The sequence below is a fragment of the Mytilus edulis genome, chromosome 4 (assembly GCF_963676685.1).
Source record: "Mytilus edulis chromosome 4, xbMytEdul2.2, whole genome shotgun sequence".
Classification (NCBI taxonomy): Eukaryota; Metazoa; Mollusca; class Bivalvia; order Mytilida; family Mytilidae; genus Mytilus; species Mytilus edulis.
Window position 1 is genome coordinate 56,271,560 of NC_092347.1, and position 8,483 is coordinate 56,280,042.

The 8,483-nt window shown below is 33.5% G+C and overlaps 1 long non-coding RNA gene across 1 annotated transcript; it reads right to left on the reverse strand.

Annotated features, from left to right (window-relative positions):
- Positions 1–1,853: 1,853 nt before the first annotated feature.
- On the reverse strand, positions 1,854–7,691 carry LOC139518475 (uncharacterized). The gene is made up of 4 exons (XR_011663364.1): positions 7,563–7,691; positions 3,481–3,573; positions 3,000–3,108; positions 1,854–2,551 (listed from the first exon to the last, which is right to left on the reverse strand). It is a non-coding gene; the product is annotated as an uncharacterized lncRNA (long non-coding RNA).
- Positions 7,692–8,483: the final 792 nt, after the last annotated feature.

An 8,483-nucleotide genomic window follows, 5' to 3' on the forward strand; every position in this document is an offset into this window, starting at 1 on the left:
ATATATCATCTGAACACATAATGTCTTAAAGAAATCAAACTGGGATAGGATCTTCTTAATTTTTTTTTTTCGATTATGAGTAGTAGACTTAAGTACTTAAATTTCAAAATTTTCCAGACGTTGCCAGTGGTACAGGGGTATGCTGAACTATCCCACGGAAGAAAGGTTGCGTGTTCGAATCTCGCTGCCGGGGTTGCAAAAATCATCTCCTATATTAAATGTAACTTTTATTTCGGAGACATCCATTATCACTGAACTATAGTACACAGTTTTGTTTAACCAGTGAAGCAAATTTTAAGAGATTTTGGGGGCATTTCAAAGACTTGTTTCATCGCCATCTGCTGACGTACAGATGTGGTTAAGGGCTCAAATTAATCCTCAGATAACCAGCAATGTGATTTACTGTGCATCAAACTTCTATCATTATCGGTTTAGAGTCAAGTCGACTCTAATGACTTTTCTGTTGAAACCATTTATCTTTCTTTGAATTTTGAAGAATATTTTCAAAAAGAAAGGGCTTAGAAAACTGTGCTTTTTAGGGGAATAATGACTTTTTCCAATAATTGTGCAGTGAGATTTTGAAGAATAGTATCAAATTAATAGTTATAACATGTACACTAATAAAGAATATAAGTTTTAGGGTACCAGCGCAATCGCGGCAAACTTGAAATGCGCTAAAATCCAGAAGTCATTTCTTAAAGATGTAGTATATGGTAAAAGAGACAAAAAAGTCACTAAAATATCCTGAATATTTTTGGCAAAGTTGAAATAAATGTAACAAAACATGGTTTCGTCAGTGTTGGGGTATAATATACAGTTGAAAACACTTTTGTTCAGATAAAGGAACATGTATATTTCAATGGGAAAATGACTGACTAAGGAGTTGATTCTTCCTATATTTGCGTAAAAATCATGCATTTAGCAAATAAAATATATCATCTGAACACATAATGTCTTAAAGAAATCAAACTGGGATAGGATCTTCTTAATTTTTTTTTTCGATTATGAGTAGTTGAGTTAAGTACTTAAATTTCAAGATTTTCCAGACGTTGCCAGTGGTACAGGGGTATGCTGAACTATCCCACGGAAGAAAGGTTGCGTGTTCGAATCTCGCTGCCGGGGTTGCAAAAATCATCTCCTATATTAAATGTAACTTTTATTTCGGAGACATCCATTATCACTGAACTATAAACAGTCTCCGGGACAAGTTTGCAATTCCGCTGAGTGCAAAAGTTGTCACCTTAATTTTTGGAGTTAAGTTAAAATGAAGTTGATAACTTGGTTGGCATTGGTTCCCTGATATTTGTCCTAAAATTTTTTTACTCTAGCACCACTGTTGAAAAAGTTATGCCCCTTTATTCAACAATTTCCTCAGAGGAAAAGTAGTTTTCCTCAAGGGAAATCAAATTTCCCTAAAGGAAAAAGATTTTTCCTCAAGGGAAATTGTTTTTTCCTCGAGGGAAAAAGATTTCCCTTAGGGAATTTGCTGCATAAACATTTCCTTTGAGGAAATTCTATTTCCTTGGAGGAAATTCTTTTTCCTTTGAGGAAATTGACGGCTTTAAATTTTCCTTGGAGGAAATTCTATTTCCTTTGAGGAAATATGCAGCTTTAAATTTTCCTTGGAGGAAAAACTTTTTCCTGTGAGGAAATTGTTGACAAACACTTTTCCTTGAGGGAAAATTCAAGACATTAAATTTCCTCTAAGGAAATCAATGTTCTTCAAATTTCCTGTAAGGAAATTTCTGAACATCAAATTTCCCTTAAGGAAATGATTTCCCCTATTTTTCCTCTATGGAAAATTCATGACAGAATAAATATAATTTTTCCTAGACTGAATTATTGATACAAAAGATAATTAAAACTTTTATACAAATTTTCATGGTGAGTATTTAACATACAAAAACAAAAGGCTGACTGTTTAGCATGTTTAAGACAATACAATAATAAGCAAAACGCTATGAATATCATACCACTTGTGATGTTATTAATATTGTGCTCATATTTGCATATTAAATAAAATAAACACTTTTCATGTTAAATTAACTTGTCTTCTGTTTCAGCTGTTGTGTACAATTATTCGACCCCCTACATAACAGTTCAGTGCATAAATAATTTCATCCACAAGACATCTTCCTTCAATTGGTTGAATAAATTTTGGCAACTTGTTCTTCACACATCTTCTCTGTATATCCATGTATATTTGATATGATGGAGCCATGTACATGAATGGATAAGGCAGTTGTTTATTTCGACAACAAACATGACAAAGATACTATTTTTTTCTTAATTTCTCCATAATCCATCAGTGAATATGTAGGTTGTTACATTTTACACAATTATGTTCTTGTGCATCTTTGATAGTACTCCAATTTGTTAATAGCAATTTTGTAGAATTTTTTCTATTTCTTTTTCCAGAAAAACACACAGTTCATTTCACATTATTTAATACAATTAGCACATTGTGTAGAAAAGTATTAACAATTAAGTTTCCTCTTCAGTATAGACCCTGCAGGACCTGTTGATGATCATAAAAACCAAGATATCTGACCTATAAATAAAAAAATTTAAAAAAAATGTTTAAATGGACAAAAAAACAACAGCAATATAAATAAGCTTATTTTATCATGTTTAATGCACATTTTGAGAAACTTTCATTTGATATTCGTACTTATTTCAGTGCTTTGTGTCCAAATTAATATTCGTTGTTTAGTGCCTTGCAGTGATATTTAAAGTTGAGCCACTTGCAATAGTTGTTATAGAATGTTCATATGTTGTGTTATTTGAACCACTGTCAAATATTGTGGTAAGGTTGGGTGCTCACAGACATGATTTTTTGTTTGTTTGTTATTTACTTTGAACATGTTGAACTAAATTGGATTGTTTAAATCTTTTCATATTGGGATCTTTATTGGCTGACCTATTTCCATTCGTGAAAAATCACAATAATAAATGCAAGCAATAATTTCTGAATTTACAGTATATAGAAGTGGTCTTACCGTTTAGGCCTTCTTGTATTCTGTTTATCTTGTTTTGCCACTCATTTTTATTGTAACTGTTTATATTTTTCATTATTTGTCTATATTTCTTGTCCATGTTGTCCTAAACCTAAAAAGGGTAAAAACTATTATTAAACATCAATCAGTATGTGTTGTTCTTTATATATACAATAATATTTTAAAAGAATGGAATATTTGTGCTATTTCATTTCAGACTTTGCCAGTCATCTATTTGGTCAATAGTTTAAAAAACAAACATTCCCATACTTTTTCTTCGTGTTTGTACTAATATTTCATTGGACATCAAAGACATGATTCGCATATTATAATATGATTTGTTTGCTTGACTACATTTAACTCTGAAATATTGTTTACAGTATACCGTAATCTGCATGTGTCTCACTCGTCAGAATTTCAAATTAATATATATTACTTACAGAAGCAATTAAACAAGAGGCTCTCAAGAGCCTGAAGTGCTCACCTGAATTTTTTTGCATCAATCTTCCATTTGTGATCATTTTACCCCTATGTTCCATTTTAGCCATGTAACTATAAAGTGACTATGTTTCTTGACCTAAAAGGAAATAAAATACAAACTTTAAACTAGTTACTCTGAAACTCATTCAGTCCAAGTTTGGCTGTAATATATTCCGCAATGTCACTTCAAAGGAGAAGATTCTTTAGAGTATTGAGCAAACTAGATGAACAAGTTGTGAAAAATTGTCTTTAAAAGGCAATAACTCCTTATGGGGTCAATTGACAATTTTTGGTGTATTAATATCATATTTGTAGACTTTACTTTGCAAATTATATTTGCTGTTTACAGTATATCTTTATCAGAAATAAGATTCAAGATAATAACCAATAAAAATGCTACGCATGGCTCAGCTTGATACGACTGTACAGGTTGAACCCTGAACAGTTGGGGCAAGTATGGACACAACATTTAAGCTTGATACAGCTCTGAATTTTGAATTTGGATTGTGATTCAATATTTGACACAGCATAGGTTTCTGACACAGAATGAATGTGGTCCAAGTAATTAAAAATTTTAAATTGACAATTAACCTCTAATACTGTCCAATATTCAAAATCTTAATACATGGTTAGATGCAGCATATCACCATGATCAAAGAACCCCGATAATTCATTTTTTGATGAAATCAAATAAAGTTCAAGTTTGGACCCTTCAGACCTCCATCATGTCCATGTGGACCAATTTGATAACGGGCCAAAATATCAAAAATCTAAATGAATGGTTAGATTCAGCATGTTCAAAGAACCCCATATATTCAATTTTTGTTGAAATTAAACAAAGTAAAATTTTGAACCCCTGTTTGGACCAACTTGATAACTGGGCCCATAATAAAAAATCTAAGTAAATATTCAGATTCAGCATATTCATGATATTAAAGAACACCAAGAATTTAAATATATTGTAAAAATCAAAATAAGTTTAATTTGGACCCTTTGGACCTTAAGGTAGACCAATTTAAACAGGACGAAAAAATTAAGAATCTAAATACACAGTTAGATTTGGAATATCAAAGAAACCCCATAATTCAATTTCTATAAAATCAAAAAAAGTTAAATTTTGGAACCTTTTGGTCCCTAAAATGCCTAATTCCTAAACTCTGGACAAAAACTCCCAAAATAAATCCCAACCTTCCTTTTTATTTAAATTTCATAGATTTCTATTAACTTATCCTAAAGTAATAATGCGAAAACCAAATGGCTTCGGACAACGACTACACAATACCAATATATGATCACAAAAAACTTTTTGCAGTCGTATAAAAACTGCAATATTTCCTTAAAATTACCAATCTAGTGGCAGCAACCCAACAATGGGTTGTTACGCTTTTCTGAAAATTTATTGTTGATAGAACTTCACCTATAATGAACAACTAACTCTGTGTCAGATTTGCTCTTAATCCTTTAATTTGGGTTTTGAGATAAAAGCCAAAACTACCTTTCCTCCTATGTTTTTATTTAGTATGTTTATCCATGATCACAATGTTTTTTGACGAAACAGAAAACAAAACAACAAGAGTGCACACACTGAAATGTCTCGCCTTCTTTACTAATCATTGATATTATGTTGATAGTCCTAAATATAAAGCTTTATTACAACTGTCACATAAATTTAACATTAACCAAGAAAACTAAACATTGACCAATGAACCCTGAAAAATAGGTCAAGGTTAGATGAGCCATGCCAGGCAGGCATGTGCACCTAATAATCCTTCCATACAACAAATACAGCTGATCTATTGCTTATAGTTAAAGAAAACAGACCAAAACACAAAAACTTAACACTGAGCAATGAATCTTGAAAATGAGGTCAAGTTCAAATAAAACCTGGGTGACTGATATATAGATTATAAAATATTTCCATATATCAAATATAGTTGACCTATTGCATATAGTATTAGAAAAAAAGACCAAAACTCAAAATCTTAACTTTGACCACTGAACCATGAAAATGAGGTAAAGGTCAGATGACACCTGCCAGCTTGACATGTACACCTTTTAATCATTCCATACACCAATTATAGTAGACCTATTGCATACAGTATGAGAAAAACAGACCAAAACACAAAAACTTAACTATAACCACTGAACCATGAAAATGAGGTCAAGGTCAGATGACACCTGCCAGTTGGACATGTACACCTTACAATGCTTCCATACACCGCATATACTAGACCTATTGCTTATAGTATCTGAGATATATGGACTTGACCACCAAAAATTAACCTTGTTCACTGATCCATGAAATGAGGTTGAGGTCGAGTGAAAGCTGTCTGACGGCCATTAGGACCTTGCAAGGTACACACATACCAAATATACGTTATCCTATTACTTATAAGAGAGAATTTTTCATTACAAAAATCTTAACTTTTTTTTCAAGTAGTCACTGAACCAAGAAAAAATGAGGTCAAGGACTTTGGACATGTGACTGACGGAAACTTTGTAAAATGAGACATCCATATATACAAAGTATGAAGCATCCTGGTCTTCCACCTTCTAAAATATAAAGAAGTTACAATGTAGCTAATGCCGCCGCAGCCTCCGGATCACTATCCTTATGTCGAGCTTTCTGCAACAAAAGTTGCAGGCTCGACAAAAACTGTGTTTTAGATACCCATAGACAATGATAGATATAACATGAAGGATCATTCAGCTTAAGTTTGGTAGAAATTGGTTACCGGTAAGTAGTTTTAGAGGAGAACACCAGACAGACGACGAACTTCAACAACAGACACCAAGTGATGGCAAAATCTTACTGTTCCATTAGAACAGTGAGGTAAAAATTGCACTGGCTCTATCCAAAAAAAAAAACTTTTACAATGCAGTGTACTACTTTTGGGACAGAACCACATCAACATTGGCAGATCCAAGGGGGGGGGGGGGGTCCGGGGGTTGGAACCACCCCTTTTCTTTTGCCGAGCAATGCATTTGAATGGGAGCATATAGTTGGAACCCCCCTTTACTCTGGGTTTGGACCCCCACTTTTTAAAATGGCTGGATCCGCCTCTGATCAACATTATAGAAAAATCTATAAGCTATAACTCAAAATAAGGATAATTTTATTTTTAAAGGGTCTATAATTAAGTTTGACATACTAATATTTTACCTTTTCAAACTATACCAAATCACTACTTTACCTAAAAAAAATTGCCACATTCATCTAATTTAATTTCATCCCTTATTTGCTATTTCATCCATAATATTTAAAGAAATAAATTTGGAAGGAGTATGTTTTTAATTTGCAAGTTATACACTATCCAAACTAGAGACCTAATAGAGTAGATATACTTGACTAATTTTAATTCTAATTTTAATTAATTAATAATTGGCGTGAACTCAGATTTAAGGGAATAGATGACAGTTTACCTACAATGTCCTAGTTTCATGGCAATAGCACATACATTAAAGACTATATGGTCATTCTTATTTTTAAACTTTGGGTGTTCATTTTTTTAATGTTTAAAGCTAACAATTTCAACTACCAGTACATATATCAAGATTTAATCCTGCATTATTTAAGTATTGCAAAAAATAGCTTTTTAAATGGCTCTATATATAATTGTGTATGTCACATGTATGTTCATGATGTATTTTAATGTACAATGATGTAAAGCAGCTGAAAACTCATTAGCCTCCTCATGTTTTTATCTCAGTTCTTCAAAAGGCATTATATGAGCCTATGCCTGAAAATAGAGATTTCTAATTAAGGGGAAAGCCCCCCCCCCCTTTTTTCGTGTGAAAAATTTGTTGATTATCATGATTATATTGAGAATCACTGAAGCATGACTGGATCAAGCACCCCCCCAAAATTAAAATGAAAAAAAATAAAAAGTTCTGGATCCGCCACTGTCATCCTTACACTCAGGTCACTGATGAAGAGTTGTCACAGAAAATGAATGATACCAAATGTTTACATGAATATTTTTTAGGTCGTGTAGGTGTAACAATGTGTAAGTCAACCATTTGATTTGTAGGGTGAAAAATGTGAAGAATCTTGCCATGTAAACTTGTGTAAAAAATAAAAATTACCAATCCATTAAAAAATCCGTCAGCCCAGTCTCATCCAGTGAAATAAATTATTGTCTGTTTTCGAAGTTATATGGAAGTACTTGGTAGTCCAGATAATTATGACGCATTGCAATGCATTTTTTCTAAGGAGCCGTGAGTTTGGGGGAATGGAACGGATCCGATATGATCTTCCCAGTAACGGAGCACCTTTAACTTTGAGGTAATTATCAGTGTCGGTTGTCTCACAAGTAAATCAGAGTGAATATTGCATGCACATTAATTAGCAGAGAAGAGACAATTATCATCTTGTGTATTATTCATTTCCTCGGAGTTATATTAGACATATATATCCCAATACAGGTGCTCGGATCTAGTACCAGTAAATGACTTTTAAATAACAATTATATCAGTGGCGGATCCGCGGGGGGGGGGGGGGGGGGGGGGGGGGGGTTGGAACCCCCCTTTTTTGGCCGATCAATGCATTTGAATGGGAGCATATAGTTGGACCCCCCTTTTACTCTGTGTTGGGAACCCCTTTTTAACATGGCTGGATCCGCCACTGTATATTTATATTCTGTGGCGGGTCGAAGGGGGGGGGGGGGGGGGGGGGGGGGTTCTGGGGGTTGGAACCCCCTTTTGTTTTGGCCGATCGATACATTTGAATGGGGAAATTTATTTGGACACCCCTTTTTTAAATGGCTGGATCCGCCCCTATGCACTGTTACATTACTCACCAAACAAAACGCAAACAATATGGGAAAAGATAACATTTTAACCTACACAATATATGAAAAGTTATACACTTTTGAAATCTAAATGATATGAAAACGGTGGGGTAACAGAAATCCAGCGACAATTTACGACACCCCTTATTTAATGGAGACATGTAGTTGGAACCCCCTTTATCGTGGCTGGATCCGCCCCTGATTTTACATGTAAATC